This window comes from Gossypium hirsutum, chromosome D11, assembly GCF_007990345.1.
Source record: "Gossypium hirsutum isolate 1008001.06 chromosome D11, Gossypium_hirsutum_v2.1, whole genome shotgun sequence".
Lineage (NCBI taxonomy): Eukaryota > Viridiplantae > Streptophyta > Magnoliopsida > Malvales > Malvaceae > Gossypium > Gossypium hirsutum.
This window is the reverse complement of record NC_053447.1, coordinates 56,708,587-56,734,978: the sequence shown is the minus strand read 5'-3', so window position 1 is coordinate 56,734,978 and position 26,392 is coordinate 56,708,587. Positions and strand designations below refer to the sequence as shown.

General features: G+C 33.9%; 1 long non-coding RNA gene, 1 other non-coding gene and 1 pseudogene across 2 annotated transcripts; 2 read left to right on the top strand and 1 right to left on the bottom strand.

Annotated features, from left to right (window-relative positions):
* The first annotated feature begins 8,344 nt into the window (after positions 1-8,344).
* LOC121223833 (small nucleolar RNA R71) lies at positions 8,345-8,448 on the top strand. The gene has a single exon (XR_005921299.1). It is a non-coding gene; the product is annotated as a small nucleolar RNA R71 (small nucleolar RNA).
* A 4,846-nt stretch (positions 8,449-13,294) lies between these two features.
* Positions 13,295-16,830, top strand: LOC107928715 (inositol phosphorylceramide glucuronosyltransferase 1-like; annotated as a pseudogene).
* Positions 16,831-23,923: 7,093 nt separating this feature from the next.
* LOC121223320 (uncharacterized) lies at positions 23,924-25,183 on the bottom strand. Its single transcript, XR_005920635.1, has 3 exons — positions 24,946-25,183; positions 24,767-24,819; positions 23,924-24,069 (listed from the first exon to the last, which is right to left on the bottom strand). It is a non-coding gene; the product is annotated as an uncharacterized lncRNA (long non-coding RNA).
* Between the last annotated feature and the right edge of the window lie 1,209 nt (positions 25,184-26,392).

The following is a 26,392-nucleotide window of genomic DNA, read 5'->3' as shown; positions in this document are numbered from 1 at the left end:
AATTATGTAAATTAGTGAATTTGATGCCCCTAATCCTTTAAATTCATGTCTTTATAATTAGGAGAACATTTGGGAGCAAAAGGAGCGAAAAATGAGCCAAAATCAGACAAATAGAGATGTTTCCAGTATCCACACGGGCTGGCCATATGCCCATGTGCCAGCCCGTGTCAATATCACACCCTACTTCTCAAATACGCGGAAAAACCCAGTTTTCAGGCTTTTTGAGCATTCTAAAGTCTATAAATACCAATTAGAAGAAGAGCTAAGGGGGCATTCAAGGAAAGATTGAAGAAAAGAATCGAAGAAAGGCATTAGAATCAACTCGGAAGCTGATCTCCTTCAAGATTGAAGATTTCCATTTAATTTCCTTCGAAGTTTTATTGAGTTTCTTTTTTTTTCTTGTGGTTATCCTAATTTTGAGATGTTTTCGTTCCAAATTATGAACTAAATTCCCTAGATACCTAGCGAAGATGAAACCAATGATGAATCTTATTATTTTATTTCTGATTTACATGATAAATACTTGATTATTGTTTTCAATTATGTATGCTTATTTCGTGTTTTAATATTTTCAGGATATTTATTCATGTTTAATGTGCTTATTTCAGTGGAATAAAAGTCATTATTTAAGAGTAGATCTAGTATAATTGAGTGGAGTTGCATGCAATCCTAGAAATAAGAGGACATAAATCAACGGATTAGAGTCAAATCTAATAGGGGAATCCATAGATCGAGTTAATGCAACAATAGAGGTTTTAATTAGAAAGAGATTTCAATTAATCAACCTAGAGTCAGTTGTTCTTACTCTCAAAAGAGATGTTAACATAATTTAGGATTCCTACGGATCAAGACACAAGTGAGTAAATCGTTTAATTCAGATTCAAAATAATAGGTGAAGTCTAGGTGGATTCTTTCCTGGGTATTGTCTATCTCATTGGTTATCTTCGATTATTTTCCTATTTTATTTTCTATTGCATTCTTAATTAGATTAGTTTAGTAATTTTAGATTAAAAACAATCACTCTAATTTTTTGGCTAAATAATAGAAAAATGGTAATTATTAGTATTTTTAGTCGTCGTGGATACGATTTTTCCTACTCACCATAACTGTACTATTGTTCGATAGGTGCGCTTGCCTTTGCCGTAATTATAGTTAGTTTAGTGACCATTAAACACATGGTTCTTGAATGGTGGATCTTGAATTTTGAGAGAAAATCCGCAAATCAATGGTTGTTCCAACTCAAAATAGATCTATTAAAAGGTTTTTCTTATCTTATTTATCAAGATTAAACTTGATTTGTCAGGTAATTTAAAAAAAATTGAAGTTCATCGTCTTCATGAACCAATTTTTCGGAGTTTTGTGAAATTGATTTAAAGATGAAGTTGATGCTTGGTATAAGAGTATTTGGTCTAGTATTGATGATTGAAAGTGTTTAGCAGGGTTGGAGAGATTGTTTTTTTGAGGAATCGAGTTTTCGACTTGATGTTACAAATCCGCTAAGGTATCTTGAGGAGGACCAAGATAACCGGAATTGAAGCTTGGATTTGCTTGGTTGATCACTTGTTTGTAGTAGGATAAATTGTGTGGTGAGTGTTTATAAGGGCGATTTGGTAAATTGACCCTCATTTATGTTTAATTAATAGCTTATTTGATTACTCCAATTGATTAATTTTGGTTGAATGACTAATTATTGCAAGATTGATATTAAATGTGCAAGAGTTGAATTTTTATTGAATAATGGTAAGTAAGTTTTTGAGTGATGTTATGCTATTTAATTAGGTTAATTATAAAGATGATTAAAGCATGTTTACTGGAGTTTTTTTTATCATGATATGTTGGTGTTACAATTAGTAATTGAATATTGGAAAATGGAAAATGAAATGCTTGATTTAATTGGATGTTAAATGGTTATGTTAAATGTTACTCATAAACATTTTGTCACATTAAATTGAGCACAATAATGACTAATTTATATGCTATGCTTGATTGAATATATTGGCAACATGCATGGTGGATTAATTAGATATAGTTGGCATACCATAGGATATGTGAGTACTCACCTTTATTTGTGACATTATGAGTATATAATTTTAGGTGGACTGATTTGTTTGGAGTAGATAAGGTAGTGTTGTGCATGATTGTCCACTCAGTTGGTTACTTGAGGCGCTATAAGGGAGCGTGTGCTTCGGCCCGCTCAACTTGGTGGATTGTATTTTTTATTTGTGGGAGTTTGGAGATTCGTTTATTCGATGTATGATCACTCGGTTAAGCTATGAGAAGTGTATGAAATATATTTATGTGTGATTGTTAAATCATTTAATGATTGTAAGCCGTGAATAATTGATTCTTGATATTAATAATGCATATAGAAGTTAAATTGACATATATTATTATTATAGCTGATAGTTGGTGATCGATTGGATGTGAACTAAGCATGATTTGGATATTGATTTACTAGTCATTTTATTAACATTCATTGAGCTTTTTAAAGCTCATACCCTCACAGTTCACGCAGACAATCATCGAGCTTGAGGAGCTGAGGAGCCGAGTAAGAGAGTTCCAAGAGATTTAGGCTTGGTAGAGACTTTATTACACATGTTAGAGACTGTAATTAGACATTGTGAAACTCACCGCACCTATCGTAGGGCATGCGTGTTCCATACGGATGCAGGGAAGTGGGTAGCAAGCAGGTGCATCGAGCATGCCTGATGAGCTACTGGAGGACATGCAACAAGTGCGGCGACAGGGAACATACTGCTGGCACTCAAGGTGTGCGTGGGGTTGCTGGGTGTGAGGGTGATGTGCGAGGCTGGGAGGTGTTATGGCTAGAAAGTTCGGCACTAGGTAATTTGATACTTGGTGGGTTTTGGATGCTATGGAGGGATGAGTGAAAAAAATGGCAAAAGTGGGTGAAAGAGTAGGAGTTTAATTAGAATTCTTAGAACAAATTAATAATTAAGATATTTCAAGTTCTAATTCTACATATAGTTAACAACAATTAATAATTAATATAATGCATATTAAATTATTATTTGCTATTAATTTATTAAAAATAAATATTTATTAAATAAAATATGATCAAATTTAAACTAATCCTAATTCTATTCAAAGTTGATAATAATTAATATATATTATAATAGATATAATTATATATTAATGATTATCATCTTATTTATTAAATTAAAAATATTTATTCTAGATGCCTTTTGAAAATATTTACAAAAAAGACATCTAATTTTTAATATTTACAAAAAGAGCAACCAAATTTTGAAAATAGTTCAATTAAGTACCTAGACTTAAAGAAAATTTGAAATTGAGTTGCAATTTAAAACTTGGATCAAAATTGACCCTTTTATTTGAAAACTTAAAAATTTATTTTCCCATTTAAGGAATAATCTCTCAGAAAATTATGTTAAAATCAATTCCGAGGAAAGATTGGAGGGGTCACAAGCGGTACCGCTTAAGTTCCAATCTTCTAGACAGAATTTATTTAAACATACTAATCCTGAAAATATACTCTAATCATTTATTTAAAAAGGAAAACAAGAAAGTTTAATCATAAGATAAAATGGACAAGATGTGATCCCGTTCAATTTTATCTCCCCAGTAATGTTTTAAGCGCTGAGCATTAACTCAAAAATTACCTCCCTTGCTTTGAAGTTTGATAACTCCATATGGATAAACTTGGTGAATCGTAAATAGATGAGACCAACGTAATTTTAACTTACCTGGAAAGAACCTTAACTTGGAATTGAATAACAAGGCTTGCTAACCTACTTCAAATTCTCGAACTCGAATGTGTTTGTCATGCCATCTCTTAATTCTTTTCTTGAGTAATTTGGCATTCTCGTATGAGAAAATTCGGAACTCTTCTAACTCATTGAGTTAGAGCTTCCGTTTCTCTTTAGCAAGCTTAAGATCCAAGTTGAGTTGTTGGAGAACCCAGTAAGCTTTGTGTTCTTACTCCAAAAGTAGATGACAGGCTTTCCCAAAGACCAACTTATAGGGTGACATTCCTAAAGGTGTCTTGTATGCTGTCCTGTAGGCCCATAAAGCATCATCCAGTCTTTTGGACCAATCTCATCGGTTCAGGCAAACTACCTTCTCGAGTATGCCTTTGATCCTCTTGTTTTCCAGTTCAGCTTGCCCATTCACCTGAAGATGGTAAGCTGTGGCAACCTTGAGCTTCACTCCATGTTTTTCGAGTAACCATTTCAACCACTTGTTCACAAAATGGGACCCTTCATCACTAATGATGGCTCTTGGGGTTCCAAACCTTGTGAACACATGCTTCTGCAAAAACTTTATTACAACCTTAGCATCGTTCGTCGGATATACCTCAGCCTCAACCCACTTAGACACATAGTCTACTGTTACCAATATGTACTTAAGAGCAAAAGACGGAGTGAAAGGACCGAGAAAGTCAATATCCCAAATATCAAATAATTCTACCTTAATAATGTTTATTCGAGGCATCTCATTTCTGTTGGTGACATTTCCAACCCTTTGGCATCAATCACAACTCTTTACGTAAGTAAACACGTCTTTAAATAGTGTTGGCCAAAAGAATTTGGCTTGCAATACTTTGGCCGCAGTACGTGTACCTCCGAAGTGTCCCCCACTCGGAGCTGAGTGGCAATGATATATAATCTTATGTACTTCATCTTCTGCCATGCATCTCCTGATTATTTGATCTGCACACTTTTAAACAAGTATGGTTATTCCCAGAAATAGTACTTCACATAATGAAGAAACTTTTTTGATGATACGTCTTATCAATTGGCATCAAACCACAAGCTAAATAGTTAGCAATATCATCAAACCAGGGGGTATTATGAACATGATTTACCTTCAGTATGTGTTCATCTAGAAATGTCTCCTGAATGGGTATAAGTGGAGAATTCGCTTCTTGTAGCTCCAATCTGGACAAGTGGTCTGCTACTTGGTTTTCTACTCTCTTTCGAACTTCAATTTCTAGATCAAACTCTTGAAGTAGCAGTACCCATCAGATCAGTCTCGGCTTACCGTCTTTCTTGGTAAGTAAATACTTAATTGCCGAATGGTCTGTATAGACAGTCACTTTGGTACCTATAAGATAAGATTGAAACTTGTCAAAAGCAAACACAATAGTAAGTAACTCTTTCTTTGTTACCGTAAAATTTAGTTAAGCTCTTGTTAGAGTCTGACTCGCGTAGTAGATGAGATGAAAAACTCTGTTCCTTCGCTGGCCCATGATAGCTCCTATCGCGAAGTCACTTGCATCACACATCAATTCAAATGGAAAATCCCAATCTGGTGTGACGATTATGGGTGCCGAAACTAACCGACTCTTCAAATATTTGAAAGCTCTTAAGCATTCCTCATCAAATTTGAATGCCATGTCCTTCTCTAATAATTTGCATAAAGGTTTAGCAATTTTGGAGAAGTCATTGATAAATCTTCGATAGAAATCGGCGTGGCCAAAAAGCTCTTAACACCCTTTATAGATGTTGGAGGTGGGAGTTTCTCAACAACGTCTACCTTTGCTTTATCTACCTCAATCCCATGTCTCATTATCCAATGCCCTAGAACAATACCTTCTCGTACCATGAAATGACACTTTTCTCATTTGAGTACGAGGTTTGTTTCTTCACATCGTCTTAGTACCTTGGCTAGATTGGCTAGACAATCATCATATGTATCTCCGAATACTGAAAAATATCCATAATGTCTTCTAAGTATTTCTCAACCATGTCAATAAAAATGGACATCAAACATATTTGAAATGTAGCAGGTGCATTACATAAACCAAATGACATGCATCTAAATGCGAATGTACCGTACAAGTAGGTGAATGTTGTCTTGTGTTGATCTTCTAGTGATACTATAATCTGATTATACCCCGAGTATCCATCGATAAAATAGTAGTAGTCTCGCCCAACGAGTCTATCCAGCATCTGGTCTAAAAACGGCAATGGAAAGTGATATTTCCTAATTTCCTTGTCTAGCTTCAGGTAATCGATGCAAATTCTCCATCTCGTAACTGTTCTAGTCGGTATCAACTCGTTATTCTCATTCTCAATGACCATAATACTTTCTTTCTTTGGCATGCATTGGACCAGACTTACCCATAAACTATCTGAGATGGGGTAAATTATACCCGCATCTAACCACTTGATGATTTCTTTCTTTACCACATCCTTCATGATGGGGTTCAGTCTTTGTTGTCCATCAATCGTCCCTTTCTCACCATCTTCTAGGATGATCTTGTGCATGCATACAGACGGACTAATGCCGCAAATATCGACTATGGTCCATTCGATAGCCTTCTTGAATTGTTTCAATACTAAGATGAGTTTCTCTTCTTGCTCAATGGTTGATTCCGCTGAAACAATCACATGCAAATTAAAAGCGTTACCTAAATAAACATATTTTAAATGCGAAGGAAGTACCTTAAGTTCTAATTTGGGTGGCTCCTTGATTGACGCTTTTGGTTAGGCATGATCTCTATTCTTTAACTCCAAAGATTCAAAACGGGATTGCGAATTAAATCCCCTTTGGTTAGCTTCTAGCAAAGCTAAGTATTCATCCTCCTCTTCATCATTTGGTGGGTCTGATGTCAAATATGTTCCAATAGGTCCTCAACATAGTTGAGTTCCTTATCCACAATTAATTCCTCTAATTTAGAAATTGCAGAACAATCATCAATTGTGTTAGGAAATTGCATAGACTTAAAAACATTAAATGGTACTTGATCTTCCTGAACACGCATAATAAGTTCTCCTTTTTGCACATCAATAAGAGTCCTTCCGGTTGCTAGGAAAGGCCTTCCTAGGATGATTGACACTTCATTATCTGTTTCAAAGTCTAGAATCACAAAGCCAGTAGGAAAAATAAATTTGTCTACACGTACCAATACATCCTTAATTTTTCCTTCTGGATATGCTAAGGAACGATCTGTTAATTGAAGTGTAATCGTTGTAGGTCTAACTTCACATATCCCTAACTTTCTAAATATTGACATTGGCATCAAGTTGATACTCCCACCTAAGTCACATATTGCCTTACTACAATATATTGCTCCAATGTTGCAAGGTATGGTAAAACATCTAGGATCCTTCAACTCTGGGGGTAGTTCGTCTTGAAGATATGCACTACACTCCATTGTCAAGGTTACCGTCTCAAATCCTCTAAGTCTTCATTTTTTAAACAGGATGATGTCCTTCATGAATTTGACGTAGTTCGGCATTTGTTCAAGTGCTTCAATCAATGGGATGTTAATATGAAGTTGCTTGAGTACGTCTAGGAACTTCTTGAATTGAATTTCCCGCTTTTGCTTCTGAAGTCTTTGAGGGTAGGGTGGTGGAGGCTTCTTTACTGGAACTGGTTGATTCGTCTTCTATGGCAATTCTGTATCTAACGAAGTTGTAGTTTATCAAAATTAGCTAGTTTAGAAGTTACCTTATTAGATTTTGCAAATTCAGGTTCTGGTGAAACTGGAATTTCAACACTCGATTGAACTTCTTCTGAGCCTTGAGCATCAGCTGGCTCTTTTTCAACTTTGACGGTGTTGGGCTCTAATGTCTTTCCTCTCCTTAATGTCAATGATTTACAATGCTCCTTCCCTAGATTTCTCAGATTCTCCGTATCACTAGGTAAATTACCTTGTGGTCAGTTTTTGAGTTTAGTTACAAGTTAACCCATTTAATTCTCCAAATTCCTTAGAGTGGCGTCATTTTTTGCCATGTATGCATTCAATAGGTTCTCTAAGCTATTGAACGGTTTAGCTTGGGTTGGTTTCTGAACTTGTTGGGGGAAACCAAGTGGTTGGGTCGGTCTAGGTTGGGCGTAAGTGTTACTGGTTCCAGCCCTTTAGTTACTTCAAGAAAAACTCGAGTGGTTTTACCATGATGGGCTATAGAAATTGGATTGCATTCCTTGCAATTCTCGATTTTGGTTTTAGTTATCCATGTAATGCACAGATTCTGGGTTTGATGGACATTCTTCGAACAAATTTCCTTCCCCACAATAGATATAGGCTACGTTTTCAAATTGATTCGGTGGCTGTGCTGTAAAACTATTAAACCCATTAGTGGTTAGATTTTTAAGCATTGAGGATATTGACGATACCTGAGATGCGAATGAAGTAAAAGTGTCTACTTCATGTATTTTAGTGACTCGCCTTCCTAACACTGCTCGATTGGTTGGTCATTAATAATTGTTGTTGGCAATCCTCTCTATGATTTCATAAGCCTCATTATAAGACTTAGAAAGGAGAGTACAATTAGTAGAATGGTCCACTACCATCCTCGTGTGGGCATTGAGACCATTGTAAAACAGCTCAAGTTGGATGCAATATGGGATTACGTGATGAGGGCACTTCCGTAATAATTCTTTATACCTTTCCCATGCCTCATACAAGGACTCATCATCAATTTGTTGGAAAGCAGTGATCTCGTTCCTCAACTTAGCATTTTTGCTAGGTGAGAAATACTTTATGAGGAATCTTTTTGCTAACTCTTGCCATGTGGAAATTGAATTTGGTTGCAATGAATTCAACCAGGTTCGAGCTCTATCCGTTAGCGAATATGGGAATAGCTTCAATCGTAATGCATCTTCGGGTACTCTGGCTAACTTGAAAGAATTGCTCACCTCTATAAACAATCTTAAGTGCAGGTGCGGATCTTCAGTAGGCATTCCACTGAATTGGCATGCTATCTAAAGCATCTGGAACATGACTGGCTTTAGCTCGAACTATTGTACCTTGATTTTGGTCTCCTAATACCCGAATTAAGATCGTGAAACACTGGCACAACATACTGTCTTAGAGCTATATCTTTATCATCAACGATAAGGATAGGATTTTGAATAGGGTTTGCTCTGTTTCCTTGATTCGAATTTTCGAAGTTCATCTCTTCAGTCCTTCTCTGACTTGCTTGTCTTCTTCGCTGTCGAAAAGTTCTTTCAATCTCAGGGTCTACAAGGAGTAAATCGATAATTCGGTCAATACTCATAAACACCTAAAATAAACACAGAAAAAATAATTAAGTTAAAATTGAACAGGAAAATAAACCAAAATGAAAAATTAACAAATTCACAAATAATGACTTTTTAAAACAGTCCCCGGCAACAGCACCAAAAACTTGAAATGACGAAAATATGCAAGTGTACACAATCGCAACAAGTAATAAAGTGACAAGTAAAATTCGAGTTATCGTACTCACAGGGACTGTGAAAAGAATTATTTATGAACGCAATTTTAAAAAATACTTTGGTGAAGAAAAATATTTTGATTTGAAGAAGTGATTAAAAACTAGGATTTAACAAAGTAAATAAATAAAAATAAAATAAAAGTTCCAATGCACGATTTCAAAAGATGATTTTAATCAAGATGACATAATTGTGTTAGATTAGTTACATTTCTTAATTAGAATTATTAAACTCATGTTTATGTTGTTACAAATAAATTCACGGCAACTCGGTAATTTCCTAACTTATGAACATATTCACCTACAAAAATCCATTTATCTCTTAACTATATCTCTATGTCAATTCAACCGATTAAATAAATTTTAATAAGCAAATGCATTAATGCACATACATACTTATAAAATTAAAATAATCTCTTGTACATATCCCTATGCCAATTCAATAAGCACATAAAAGATTACATGGGGTAACAATGTATTTCTACCTTGAAACAGTTTAATTACAATAATCTTACAAGTTATGCAAGGCTAATGTATCGTTAGATACCGTTGCTAATTTAACCCTCAGCTACCTTAGATGATTAAACATGCACTAATTAAGTATTGTGTCAATTAATTACAATTTTAATCCATTTAAATGATTAATTCATTAGCTACCTTAAAATTTCTAATGCAAGAATAACTTAGTCATGGTTTTACTTAATCAAACATCTTACCAAGGCCTATAACAACACAAACACAACTTTAATAAATTAAGTAAACGAAATGCAATCAACCTAACATGAATTAGATTTAAGCCATATTAATTAAATTAAACATATCAACATCACAAATATTTATAGACATGTTCATCATAACAACAACAAAAGTAAAAGGATAGGGAACAAGAATCAAATCCGGTGTTTATCCGTGGCTTGACTAGTTTGCTCCACTCCTCATTCTCTACTTGTTCTTGTCAAACCGAGGCTTCTACGAACACTTGAATGCTGCTCCAAATGGTGGTTGATTGACTCTTTTTCAAGAGGTGAAATCGACAAGGGAATAGGGAAAGGAAATGAAAACAATGGAAGGGAATGAAGAGAGAAAAATGAGAGAAGTGAAGAGATGAGAAGGGTTGAGATGATGTTGAAGTGAGCAGCCAATGGGGTATTTATAGGTTGAGAAGACTGCTAAAAATAGCCAAAATCAGTAGCAAAGACTCCTCCCATGGCCGTCACACATGTGGCATGTTTGATGATTTCAAACATGTTATTTAAGGTAGGGGCAAATCCAAAAAGGCATAAATAGTGGAGGGGTTTGAATGCAATTTGAAGGAGTCTTCAAGGGTCATTTTGCAAGCCAAATAATCAGCCAAGCAAGCTGATTGGATCAGCATGTGGGACGGTTTTGGGCTACCCAGTGCTCAATTGGATTGGTTTTCTCGGTTTAGCTCAATTGGGTCATTTTTCATAATTAATTAATAATAATTTATTTAACCCAAATTAAATTAGATCAAAATTAAAATTCATTATATTATGAATTAATACACATAATTTGGACCGTCTTAGGCTGAAAAATTAATTTGCCTTGATGCTTCAAATTGCTTTTCGGTTTTGCGCTTCTAGCAATGTCTACTGAGTTATTTTTCGCCCTTTTTATAAATTTGTCGAAAATGATCAAAATTAATCAAAATTTATTATAAAATTAAGTAAAATTAAACATGTTCATAATTTAAGTACAATTTAATTATTTTATAATAATTAAATATTTTTTGACAATAATTTTTATCAAAATGCATAAACTTGAGTTTTAAAGGTCATGAAAAAGTGTGTATATTTTCGTGTTTCCAATGGTTTGTGGCTAACTCAAAATTCAAGTAAATCACACCATGAACGTCATAAGTGAATTAGTTCATAAATAGATTCAGAATTAATTCATCTTGAGTCTAGTCTAATGTATCATTCTTCCAATGAATACATCTATGTCTCTACCCGTGGAGTCAACTACTCCGATAGCTAATACTAGTCATCTCCTCAATTGGAATTGTAGATGACATAATAATCATTCTAAATATTTGAATCAAATGCTCATTTTGATTCTTTTACGGGATTACAGACTTGTTTAGATTATCTATTGAAGTAAGTTATCTTTCTCGAAATGTAAAAGTTCTTACAGTGTCACTTATCATCAGTTTGAAATTAGACAATCAATTAACTAATATTTTCTTGTCACAATTTCGCTATGCATACAAAACATGAAAGACAAAAACACGAAAAACATAACAATGAAATGTGAAATTAACTTTATTTATTTATTCATCATTCAAATAAATAGAAAACAATTACATGTTTACTACAATATGAGTACATTTCCTAATAGGTTACTCCTCACCATTCTCACTCTACCAACACGGAAAAACAAGATCTATAAAAGAAACTTACCAAAGCTTGAAGTTTAACTAACTCCAGAAAAACGAAGAACTACCACTTAAAAGAAAGAAAGAAAAAAAGAAGCAAGAAACAAGAAATTTGACTCTGAAAACACTTCAACTATAATAAAACATCATTGGGGTAAAAAAATCAAAAAAATTATAGCGGTTTTTTCAACTAAGGAAGCTTTTAAAACAAGTGACGAAGTACAATCCACATACAATAGACACGTATCCAGCGAAATGACATATCATAAGAGAAACAAACTTTGCCATTTATTGAGAATGAACGGTACCCCATGGCAATCAATGCAAGTGCATGCACAAATAGAAAGGAGAAACAATGCAAACCAAACGTATGTTACATACGCCAAAGCCAAGACAAATCAAATTCAAAAATCCTAACGAACACTTCGAACTTAGTTGACACATAGCAATGTCTAGAGGGAGGTTTTATAACTTCCCTCTGGACTGAAGGTTAATTGTTATACCTTTAAACCCTCGCGCAAAACTCCTCAAGGATTAGGGTCAACACCCTAAAAAATATACCCAGAATGCCACTCCTCGAGAACCAAATCCACACATCGGGAAAACTCCTCATTTTTCACCTTCCGAAGTACTGAATGTGCGAACTCCTCGCCTAACACTTTGCTCAACCACGATATGAGAACCCCTTGCTCTAGGCATACTTGCACATAAACCATGTGTGGACCCCACAAAACCATCATTTATGACACCAATCGCCAGACACTAATTCTTCTAACACGATTGGCAGCTTGTCCAATCGCCACCCTAACAGCCACACCTAAGCCCAAACCTACCATGGTCGACCAACTACTATAATCACCCCCAGTCACCAATAATACTAAGACAGGTGACTCCTCACGATTACAACCCACCTTATATAACCAACAATGACTCCCAAATTTGAAGACTGAATCGCTCTCTCTCTCCTTTATTCCTGACTTTACGCCCTTCTTTTCCATCTACCCTTCTGACCACTGTCCACAATGACTCTCCACATCACATTTAGCTAGGTGAACCATTAGAAACCATCATGATCCTCCCTTGTTGATTCCTACCCTTAACACATGGGAATAAATTTTTTTAATTAAGAAAACATAATTAACTAATATTTTTATTTAATTTTTTTACTAGTTTTATGTTATGACAAAAAAATTATATAACAAATATATTATAAAAAATTAAAATAATAAACAAATGAGGGTTTTAATTGAAATGAAATGATAAATTATTAAATATAATATTTTAGGTTCATATGCAAACTTGTACATTTTGCTATAATTTACTTAAGATGTAAATGACATAAAAGGGATGGAATTGCAAGTGATATTACAATTCAGTGAAAGCTTTAAAAAATAATGATAAAATAATGTAACTTTTTTTTTAAAAAAAATAGAAAAAATAAAACAAAACTTTAATTTTAACCTTTTTTGATAAAGGACTAAAATATTATTTGGTATTCTTTTTGTTTTAATGTTTAATTTGGGACATAAAAAATGCTAGAGTAGCAAACATAACATTAAACTGAAACTCATATGCTTAAATGAGATAAAAAATATTGAAGTATCAAATTGAACAAACTCAGATACTAAATTGATCATTAAAATATTCAAGTACCAAATTAAATATTAAAATATTAGGTACCAAATGGTATACCAAATGGTATACTATCCCTTGTTAAAATATTTCCAATGTTTGACAACTAAAATGAGAGAGAGAAAAAAATACAGAAAGGAAGAAGCTTCTGCTCCACCAAACCGCCACTGCATTCATAAACTTTTAGAGCTTCCTTCGATCCAACACAAGTGAAAAGAAACCGAATTTTTTGTTGCTTCTCGAGAAAATCTGGATCATTATCTCGAGCAAATAAATACTATGAAATTCCCAAAACTCTGGATCCTGTTTCTAGTTCTTCTGGTTACGATCCAATCCAAGTTGGCTTTGGGGGCTAAAGCTCAATATTCATCGAAACAAGCTTGCGTGACGCTGCTTTATGGAGATGGGTTCCTTTTGGGAGTTAGGGTTTTTGAAAGTCGATAAGGGACACTGGATCAACTAAAGAGATGGTTGTTTTGGTCTCCGACGGCGTCTCCGATTACGCCAAGAAGCTTCTCGAGGTTACAATTTGGCGATCCCTTTACTTTTATATTTATTTCCATATTTTCATAGAAAATTACGATCCTCACAGTCGGTTACTTTATAATTTTTTGAAAAAAACCACAAAAATGATATTTATTGATGCTCTGTAATTATTGGCTTTACAGTTAATGCTCTGTTAGTTCACTGACAAAATTTATAAAAAGTCTTGGCATTGCTCTTTCGGCATAATAAACTGAAGTTTGAATTTTTAACATTTGTTTTAACTTCATTTTTCATTTTGCAATGGTGGTTAATTGAGCAGGCTGATGGTTGGATAGTGGAGAATATTAGTTTATTGGTGAATCCAAATCAAGTTCGGCCAAAGAGGTTTTGGGGTGTTTATACCAAATTGAAAATTTTTAATATGACTAACTACAAAAAAGGTAAAACTTCTTTTTTCTGGAGTTCTGTTTATGGTTCATTTTCGTTGGTAGATAGGACAATGGATGGATAGAGTTTTAGCTTATATTTGATGTACTGCAGAGCATAAATTCAATGCGATGTGAATAACATGAGACCATCTAAGTAATGAGCAAATTTAAATGTACAGAAGCCCTCCAAAGTAACTCCAATAAGGTTGGAAAATTTTAAATGAATGTATTTAAAAGTTTGCACCTAATTTGGTAGCAGCTTGTGATTTGCTAACCCATTTATTGCATAAAAGAACACCCGTATCCTGAAAAGTTCTCTTTCTTAAAGAGTAAAATCTAGAACAAGAAATATGTTTCCTGTAAGTATCTTCTATTGGTTTTCTTGCATCTCTTCTATTGTTAGCTATTCTAGTTGTGTTTTAGTCCATTATTCCTTTTATGTTTATGTTTCTTCTGGTGAGTTGCAGTGTTTCACTGTTGGAGTTTGCTTGTGCAGTTGTATATCTTGATGCAGATACTATAGTAGTCAAAAGCATTGAAGATCTTTTTAAATGTGAGAAATTCTGTGCAAATTTGAAGCATTCTGAGAGGCTAAATTCAGGAGTCATGGTAGTTGAACCATCTGAGGCTGTTTTCAATGACATGATGAGCAAAGTGAATACTTTGCCATCTTATACTGGAGGAGATCAGGGATTTCTGAATTCTTATTACTCTGGTTTCCCAAATTCCCATGTTTTTGACCCTAATATACCTCAGGAGGTGTTGAAAGTCCGACCTGTTCCTGAGATGGAGCAACTCTCTACTCTATACAATGCAGATGTTGGGCTTTACATGCTTGCCAACAAGGTACTGTTACATACATTATGATGACAGACTTTTGTGGCTTTCTCTTGTTTTTAGATCACAAGGATTTGTTTCAATTCTTTTCTTTGATTTTCAGGACATCTTTTTCACTATAAAGTGATGAGACTTTATGCAAAAACAAAAAACAGAAACTAAGTTATTATTTTCTGATAAGTATCCTGATTTCTTGATGTCTTCTTTCTCAGTGGATGGTAGATGAGAGTGAACTTCATCTTGGCTATTAAAACTGGTTGATGTCTGGCAGGTATATCGACTCATTGGCAAATTTATATTAAAAGCTCTGAATGTTAGGACAACTGCCAAATGTGATTTATTTGCTAATTCTGTAGAATGTTAGGGAACGACTTGAAGAAACCCTCATTGGTACTGGAGGAGGCAAAAATCCGAATGATGAGCTTTTGGTCAAATTCCTTTCCTGTTACCTTTCTGTGTTCTTGTCTTTTGTTACTATCGTTCTTTTCTTCAGGTTAGTGGATACAAATTATTTTACTTTTTCTAAATCAATGCATAGATGTGTGCTGTCCTGTTCCCAAACCATATCAGTTTTTTGGTGCAGACAGGGGGCTCTCTTTTCAGAACTTCATTATGCAATCACATCAGACACCTTTACTTCATAATTAGATCAAGTGGAACAGTTGCTTACAGTGGTGTATCTTCATCATCTAACATTAATGTTAATAATCCAGTTAGGTTCCTTCATCTTTTAAGCTGAATTCTTTCTGGTTCATAATCAGTCTATGGAAATATGCTGTGAATTGTTATTTCTTCTCTTCTTTTTTTTTTTGATGTAACGTTATCCTGTTTCATAATGGTTCACAGACCAAGGTGCCTGTCTACCTGGGTGGCATTTCTGTTTTTGTATGTTTTATGGCTGCTGTGGTGTCCCTTGGAATTTCTATCGCAATTGTGCCTCCACAATGAGTGGACGTTTACAATCTTCTTTCTTTTGTTTGGAGCTTTTCTTCATTTGATTTATCAGCGGGGAAGGAGAATAGTGACGCAACTGACCCCAGTTTCTGCTGATACAGATTTGTTTAATTCCGATCCTAAAAAAGGTTTATTTACTTGGAACAAATACATAAAATATTGTACATAGTCATGATAAAATACAATGTGAGTTCTCTTTTCATATTCGTCTAATACTGTTGGTTTACAAGACTTGTATGTTCCTTTTTAGATCATCTACAGGCATCCTCTTGTGATATTGTTTCTTGGTACTACGGGTTAGGGATGGCCTTTCTGGTTATTGTGGCCCCATCCTTGCCATGTATTTTCGGGATCACCGCTCTGTTCTTGAGGTAATTTCTAGTGGTATATCCTTGTTTTCTCCGAACATTTTTAAAAGACAGTTTGTTCAAATCTGAAAAAGGAAAAGGGAAAAGAATAAGTTGCAGGTTGCCGGCTTTGTTTCTTCGTGTGTACTTGTCGACATGGTTTTGGGTGTTAAACCGTTGAATCAAATGTTTGAAATTCTTTAAAATGTTCTCAAATCAGTCTGATTAATTTTCATGGTCCATGACATTTTCATACCAGGTTGGGTCTAATGGTAGTCGGAGGGATTATATTAGCATCTTTTATGACATATGCTTCGGAGCATCTTGCAATTAGGTCATTCTTGAAAGGTTGTGAAGACCGGGACACCACGCAATCGAGGGAATGTTTCTTATGTTGATAGAAGGCTTCAAAATTGTTCATGGTACTTACCACCACTACATTTTTCCTTTTAATGTTGCATTTTATTTAACATACAATCACAACAATTAATTTGTAGAATATTGCAGAAAATTGTCAAATTATAAAAACAAATTTTCTATACTAGGTGTTTGTTGTAACATCATTCTTTCGGTTCAGTACTTTCACACACGTTTGAAATTAAGTATTCCTTTTCCTGCCCCTACTCAACTCATGCATCATTGATCTTTGATCATTTCTTGTCATCTTTGAAAATAATGATTAGATCTGTTCATGGATTGAAAACAATTGGATTAAGTTTCCAATGTTTTGCCAAAGTCAGCAAATAAAGAATGGAAACAGTTTGACGGTCCAAAATGTCATGAAGATGGATGCTAGTGCAAACCTTATATTTGACAAATTGGTTGAAGGTACAATCATTTGAAACCATGGAAATTAAGGCCATATATTTTGGAACTCTGCCAAGGGAATTTTTCTACAAGGATACGGGATAAAGATTATCCGAGAAATTGAAGATTTTAATGTAAATTTTTTTGCTGCTTCACCAATGATTCCATTAACCCAAATTTGGATTCGATTAACGAATAACAACCTTAAATTTTGATGACATGGAATACAAAATACAGTGATTCTCATCAACTTACAAATTACAAAGATCTTTTTGGATAATTGTATTTATACCATCCTTAGAATTACTTATAGGCATAACTTTCTTTAACTCTTAAATAGAGGATAAAACATTTTAGCATGTTCAAATCCTTCTTTTCTTACATTGAGATAATGTTGATGCCAACCAAATTACTTATATGCTAAGTTTTTGTTTTGGTTACTTAACTAAAAAAAAAAGTTACAATTTAATCATTGAACTATTTAAAGGTTTTCATTTAAGTTTAAGTTGTTGGGCTGTTAAAATTGATGTTTTATTGCTTTCTTTATTCACATTGTCTACACCAATTTAAAGATCTTTTTCCCCTTTTGTTCTACAATTCAATTTTTTTTTCATGAAATAGCTTTAGATATAATGAACCTGTAAACTAAAATTCAAACAACTTTTTTCTCTGATTTCTGATACTAGCCGTTAGATCGATTTGGATTTAATGTATGTTCTTCTACTCGTTGATGAATATTGATCTATCGTATTGATCGTGGAATCGTCGCTTGGATCTCGCAAATTGAACTTTTTCTTAAAAAAAACTTAACAGGCTAGTGATTTCAATAAAATTTTTTGAATAATTTAGTGACTTAAATGAAAGTTTTCAAATAATTCAATAATTAAATTATAATTTTTTTAGTTAAATGATCAAAACGAAAACTTTATCTTTAATTTATCCTGTAAATTTTATACAAAAAGCTTTTGACAAAGCTGAGTATTATTGTTATTTTTTTTCTGGAAGCCAGCAGAGTTTGCTTAAGATATTCCACCTGCCCTGCTGCAAACCTTGATTATAAATAAACAAATAAATAAATCCCACCTCATGGATTGCCTAATGTACCTAACAAAAGCAATTTTTGACAAAAGTGAAATGAAATTTTAAAGGTTACAAAGCTCCATTAAAGTAAGGCTGTAATATTGCTTTCAGTTATGTACTAAAGAACATTTATGACAACCAGACAATCCACCAAAGAATTAAGAAGCAAATATTCCATAAAGGATGTTTCAGATCATTAATTATTGCCACTGTCCACTTTCAAACTTTATAGTACCATCCATAACTGGGGATTAAACTTAATAAAAAGCTTTATATATATATATATAAGGTTATAGCGTGCTATTGAAAAGGTTGTCAATCCGAATCCCAACTTGTAACCATCTTTAGGAGAGATGCTGAATATTCTTCAAATTTGATGAATTAATCCACCAAATTGTTTGAGGGAGAAAAAGTTTAATTTTATAGCAAAAGCAAGTTGACGTATTACTTTTTATTTAAAAACGTAATTTATTAAGTGAATTATTTTTAAATAATAATAAAATTTTAAATTAAATATCTATTAATTGTGTTATAAAATCAAAGTTATAAAAGGTTTTAGGCATTATAAATGAAGGCAATCCACACTATATATGGTGCGGAGAGTAATTTTGTTGAAGATGATTACATCGTGAGTAGTGCAAAGAGCAATTTAGTTAGATGGTTGAAGAAGGTTGAGACAATATTAGAGCAAAGTTTCAATACTATGTGCTTATCTGTCATTCTTTTTGGAGGATGAGGTATTTATAGATGGAGAATGAAATAGAGTGGGCCCTCATCTCTTGATGACTTTCAAATAGAGTCCAACCTTAGGCTAGGTTTAGGGTGTAGACTAGATATGACCTTTTTGACAGTTGGTGAGCTTGGGAAGTAGGTTGGATGTAACTTTCCTAGGGGTTGGTGAGCCTGGGGAGTTGAGATCATTAAATGAGATTAGAGCCATTGTGATGGTTGTCATTGATGGTGTTCTACAGATGCATCCCTAAGTAGCTATAATGGCATAAGCTTTATTCTTAAGGTGTAAAGGATGTTCTGGCGTAAGGGTATAATAATTTCCCCTAATTAAAGAGGAACATATAAAGCAAGTTACTTTGAAACTATCATCATATGGTGCATGGGCAATGTCCGGTTGGAAATGGCAGAGACTGTTGTTGTTTAAAATACCAATGTTGGGATACAATGATTACTTGTGTGGTTCTTTCGAAATTATGCCTTTAATGGGCATAATTGCTTATTTTTAGCATGGTGTCATTTAACTGACTAATAATTACACTGGTTCCAAGAGTTACTTTCCTTTTGTCATTTTAACATCCTATCATTTCCTTATTTATGAATATAAGATTTGAAGCTTTATGGTTTGCACTTTCATGCTTCTTGAGTTTTTCCCCTAATGCTTGTATTTTTTTTTTTGCTCTTTATTTTCCAAAAACCATTAGGAATTCTTTTTTTTTTACTTTGGGTAAGTTTTTCCTTCCTTTTCTTTTAGAAATTTGATTTTCTTTATTTGCCTTTTCCTTTTGTTTTCTATTTGCATTGTATCCATGAAGGGTCTTTCTATAAAACCTGGAAATGGGGAAAGAAAAGTACAAGGGAATGATATCCCTACCATGAGTGACTATGTCTTTTGTACCACCAAGGTGGAGGACATACACCAAGTTCTTCACTTGAGTAGGCTTGAGGATCCCTTAATCGGTATAGGTTCTCTATTAGAGAGGGTGAGCACCAACTAAGCGACATAACATGCAACCAAATGGGTACACTCCTACCATTGCATATCTTTGAATTAGGTTTTCACCTCCTTATTTACCTTTGGTTTGGGGAGGTTTTGCAATCATGCAGCATGGGACCAAATCAATTATTAGGAGGATTCATGAGTAGATAATTAGTGTATATTTTGGCATTCTTTCTATTCTTATTCTTGACTTTTTTTAGTGAAAACCTTCAATTTTAGAAGTCTTTTTAGTATTATAGGATTATGCATGCTAGTTTAGAAATTCTTTGTTATATTTTCATACTACTTTAGTGTTTGAATAAATATTATGATATCCGTCTTCATGAAAAAGGTGGAAAAGGCCAAATTCTATAAAGAGAGTTGAAACAACAATGTGGGTCATGACATGAACCTGAGCAAGGTTGCAACCTTAAGTCCTATGTTGCAATACAAGGCTAAAGTAGACTTTAGTCGCAATGTTATCTCAAGCTAGGTTATGACATCAAAGGCCATCTAAAATAGAGCCCAATCATTTATGTGGAAGTTGCGATGTTACATGAATGTGGGGTCGCAATGCTTAAGGCTAGTTAACACAGAAGACGACTCATTACTTAAGAGTCACAACATTCACCATTGAAGGTCATGACATTAAGCTATATCTAGGATAGTTATAAGGGTAACTTAAAGGAAATTGAGGTAGGGTCATGACATGATGCAAGCAAGGTTGCAACCTTTTCTTGTTTTTTACACATTCATTAAGGGAAAATCTATCTTTTGTCTTGCATGGATTCCTTGATATAAATTTTTTTTTCCAATTTTAGCTATTGGATAGGAGAAGAGACTGAAAATTGAATCTAGGATAGGTTTTAGTTTTCCTCCGTTTTTGTTTTAGGTTTTCCTTTAATTTTCTAGTCTTTTCCTTTTTATTTTAAAAGTTTCATGTAGTTTCCTTTTTAATACATTTTGTAAGACCTTGACATAGTTTAATTCAGTAAAAGTTTCTTTTATTTTGGTCATTTTCTTGAAATAAAGTACACAAAGTTGGAACTTCAAGAAAAAGCTTGGATTCTACACTTGGATTTTTCAATATTGGGCTATCATTTATTACTAAGCATCTTTAAAATTAATCTCTTCATTTTTATTGCACAAATGATGATGATTCTTGATATTGTTACTATTGAGTGTTTGAATTCCATGGATAGCTAAACTTTTACATGACTAATAGTGTGGCAAAATATGTGAAGTGGGTTTATCTTGCTTTGTTTATGATACATGCAATTAAATAGATGGACTTAAAAGGATTTGGAGTGACGCCCTAAGTAGGAACTTGTTTAGGGAATACTTTTTAGAGCTGACTTTTACAAGAACCATTCCTTTAGCACACCGAGCCCTAGATTGGAGATATGAGGTGTTTGCTAGCCTAATATTTGTGAGAGTTAAGTGTTAGAGGTGATCGTTCTACTTGATGCATCTCAAGAGATAGATTTGGAATATAGGGGTAGCACATTTGCATGTTAAGTAGAGCGTAATTATTAAATCCATGTTAGCATGTTAGTAATATTATTAGTCACTATTTGATCATTCTGCATCTAGCTTGGTATTTAACAGTTAATCATTAATTTACCTTTTAGTTTAGCCCTTAGTTATTACAAATTTAACTCATTGGTCACATTGATAATATTTCTGTAATTCTATTAGTAACCATAAGTTATCTTAGTTAGTATTTAACCCTTTTATACCTCCCAACCTTTATTTCTTAAGTTTATACGATAAATCCCTTGGGACACAATCCTCGATATACACCTAGAAAGTTTTCATTTCATCTTATTACTTTGATGACAATCGTGCACTGTGGTTTGACAGGTGTCAGCTCATTTTTATACTATTCATTTTTTTATATTGAATCTAACACACCACTAATACTTCATCGAAGATCTTAGTTCCAATTGGTGGGGTTTTCCCTAGATTGTTGAATTAGGGGAGAGGAGCCATGCCTTGATAGGTTTCAAATTTTTTTATTTTCTACAATTTCCTCATAAGCAAGGTTAACAAGGGCTTTGCTTCTTTCAACGACAAAAACATGTCAGCACACCTATTGTTGACAAGTCAAGTAATTGACACTAGGAGAAAGGCCAGTATATCTTTGTGAAAGATTATTAGAATGTCTTCCCCTTTCCTATTGTGTAGCAAGATTCCAATTTTTTAAATCTTGCTCGAAGGCCCAACCATAAAGAAGATTGCGTTGAAGCCTAATTTAATCATTATAAGCTAGGTTCTTACTTTTTCGTAAAAAAAGTTATTAAAGCTTGACCCCATTTGGGTTCATTTCTTGGAAAGAAAGACTTTAAATGGGGTTGTCCCTATTGATGCTAAAAACTTCAAGGCCACATAATAGGGGCTTGGCCCACACAAGATGGGGTTTAGCTTGTAGGATCTTTTGGCAATCTAGGGTGCAGGCTAGTTGAAATAATAGAGGAATCCAAAAAGCAAAGGGAAAATACATGTGCTTCCTCCCCTTCCTCAAAATCTTTGTCTAAACAAAAAATGGCGAAGCTCGTTGCCTCATGGGTGCTAAAGAAGCAAAGGTTGGTAAGCACAACTCTTTTGGTGATCATCGTTTTCGAAAGGGATTGCCAAACCCAAACCCACCCTCTTGGAGAGGTTATTCCTTCTAATAAAGAGGATGTTATCTGCAAAGAGATAAAACAACATGCAAAGGTGAAGCTAAGTCTTGCTACACCCAAATGTGGTATGGGTGCTTCAATTGTTCGTAATTTAATGAGAACCCTGAGGTTTAGGTTTCTGGATATATACAATGTGGAGTTGGTTTTACTGATTGCGTATTTATTCCTTATGTGATGCTTTATAGGAACAACACTATGCATTATCAATTAGCAAGAATCTTAGTAAAACTGGATTAGGAAGAGTGTTGTTAATACTCCTAAATCTTCTACATTTGTTAGGTCATGCCTACCCCAACTACTAAACCTTCTCCTTTTTCATCATCTTTACCAGTGATGATGTTGGCTATGGATGTCACTATGCTTAGCGAGGCAATACGTACCATTATTGATACGTTTTTGGCTATCCCTATTTCTGGCGTCATCATTATGCCAATTCACCAAACTTCTCATCTTGTTGTGTCTTTACTCATCGCCAATGCCTCTAAGCTAGGTCAAAGTGAGGGTGCTATGTAGATCACGACCATGGCTGAGGGTTCTTAAAGCTAGAGGAAGAAGGAATTGAGTAAGGAAGATTTTGAGGAACCCTTTTCTTGATGAAGGTCAGTATCTACTGATGGTTTTCCTTTAGATTCCTCAAGCACAATACACTCTCGATAAAGATCAATGTGAAAATTGATTACCTGGTGTAGCACCTCAAACTCGACCTAGTCGATATGACTGAATTCGAAAAGCTACATTGGCCACTAGAATGGCTTAGAAAAACTTTCTTGATTTCGAACGTATTTTTTTAAACCATTTGCGCAATTTATTCAAAACTAGTAAAATATAATGTTCAACTTTAATTTCGATCTCATTCCAGAAACTATTTGTCCATGAAAATGGCTGAAATAAACTTTTAGAATTTTGAATTTTTTTTAAAACTATTGTCTTACGAATTCAAAACAAATGAAATAAAACATTTATTTTAATTTCATAAAAATCGTGCAAATTTCAGGAATCGAAATAAATAATATCTCAATTGTAAACATTCAATCTTTTATTCAAAACTATTTCTAATTTTCAATCATACTTCTAAATAATTTGTCTTTTTATTTGAAATTGGAGAACTTGGTTATTCGTCATTATTTCAGAAATAAAAACATATTAACTTCATAAATCAAATGTCTTTAGAAAACTCATTTGTAAATATTAATAATTTTGAAAACTAAGCCTAATTTTATTAGAAAACTCATTTTTCAAAAATGCAGCGAAAAAATGTGTTATTGACAAATTTTATTTTAAAAACTGAGTTTCAAGTGAAATCTCATCAAATACTAATTTATGCTATTTTTAAAACTTAATGTCATGCAAGTAATTTATGCAAATCAGAATGAAAAATTCCCCAAAAAAAGTCTCATGCCACAGTCCATACACAAACTTATTACAAACCCAAAATATCAAAATAAAATTTAATTACTTTAATTGAAAAATACTTTTGAGAAACTCCTTCAAATGCCGTCGTTGAATCCTAACCTCGGGGTTATCTGTAAAATCAGAAAACTAAAGGGGGTGAGCTATAAAGCTCAGTGTGAGATTAACATAAACAGAATCACATACATATAAACATATACATTATAGAATCATAGTAATTGTATCAATTTCATATAACTCAATATTTCACACTTATACTATGCGTGATCATGTCAATGCACATTTTGAAAAACAATGCAGATTTTGTGAAAACGATCCTACCCATCTCCACTACTCACCATAATCGAGTTTTTCCTAGAACTCATCCATCCAACACACCAGATTGTGAACACTGTCACCAAAATCGCAAATAAACTGCCAATAATCAATATCGTGGACAAGCTACCAAAATTACAAGTATACCGCCACATAATCAAAATCGTGAACAGTGTCACATTAATGCAAATAAACTGCCACATACTTCCACCTTACATATATCTCAACTCATGCATGTGATATGGCCAGAATCACTCAAATCATATAGGCATGTGTAACATGCAAATCTTATATGTACACATGGTACCAAAATTTCACAATTTATTTTCATGTGAACATTACATATACCATATAATCACATAACATGAGAATGAGATGTACATATTTTCCAAATCAATAATAAGCATCAGTATCACACAACATTCTTTTCAAAATAAGGTTACCATTAGTAAGGTTGATACGTTAGTTGGTATCGATTTTCCTATTAACACTTACCCTTAGAAAAGTAATCACTTGGATTAGTTATCTCGAGTTGGTGCCAATCGGCCCTTCAATAAACAAGACATATGATATGTTAATATTTGAGAGAATAAATCATTAAGGCCCTCAAAAGTATTCAGCCAAGGGAAGAAATAGGGAGGAGAAAAACATTTCAACACCACCCTTACACTTACACTATCACGATTAGAATGGAAGGATCGACGGATCATATTGATCACGGATTAGAGGGGAAAGAAATATTTAAAAAGGAGGACTATTTGAAAATAAATTCAAGAAAATAAAGTTTCGGATTAAGAATTAAACAAAATAATTAGTGTAGAAGTTTCTTGACTACTAAAAAGAATAATGAATAATTGAAAATGAAGAAGAATGGATAAAAAATCCCCACTGTTGACGGTGGTTCTACATTAGTAGCGACGGTGGCAGTTTGGCATCAGAGGCAGTGGTCCAGTAAGGGAGAAATAAAAGGGGTTATGGTTTCGATCACTCCTTAAAGGAGAAGAGAGGAGAAAATAAAAAAATATAAAAAAGAGGATGAAGATGCATGGTGGCTCTCGGTGGTTGACACGGTGGATAAAGGCGGTGCTAAGGGCGATAAAGGAGAAAATAGAGGAGAGAAGTAGCAGCAAGATGGAGGTCTGGTGGTGACGTTTGTGGTTTGAGGCAAATGGGGGTAGAGGAAAGGAGGAAAATTAATACAAATGGTGGTTGATGGCTAAAACAAAAGAAAAAAAATTGGGGAAATAAGGAGGAGAAAAAATAAGGGTGGCAAAAATGAATAGGAAAATAAAAGATGAACAATAAAAGGTTGCCATTCACCTTGTCCAGGTTCAGTGTATGTCACACAAGGTAATGGTGGAAAAATAAACATGTTGTGGGGACAAATGAGCAAAAAAGGGATCATGGGAGTGAAAAGGGGGATATTGAGGAAATGTTTACTAGCTAAAGGAGGAAATAATCTTTTTTTGCATTGTAAGTAGGAGTGGACGGTTATGGAAGCTTTGACCAAATTTTTATGAGCCAAAATTTCAATAAAAAATATGAGAATATGGGGAATTGAACATAGAATCTTTAGAAAATTATCTAAGCACTTAACCATTAAACCAACTCACTTTCTTATTATAATTCCTACAATATTTATTTTAAAAACATGGTGTGACCTTTGCTAAGGTTTGATGCAAAATTGTACCACATAGAAAATACTGTGAGGGAAGGTATTCGAATACAGGTCATCAAGGACAGCTCCACCACTACTCAATCACTAAAAGGAATTCGGGCGTGACCACTCTCGGTTCATTAACCCAATTTCTACTAACCCAGTTTTTAGGATGTGACATATGGAACTTCATTCTCCAACCAATCTAAACTTTGACTCAATGAGGAGTCTCTTTATTACTTGAGGCCTTGCTAATGATGATTGCGATGAACAAAAAAATGCCTTATTGTTAATGCAACTTTGAAAAGAAAAATGAAGCTATAATTAAGCATTGAGTTGGTAGTGTTTATGGTTTAGACGAAAGGTTTGAAAAAAAAGAGTTAGTTGTTGATAAAAGGGTCGTGTGAGAGTTAAAGGTTAGGCTAGCCACTTCTAAGGAGGAGGTTAAAGTTTTTTGTAGGAAA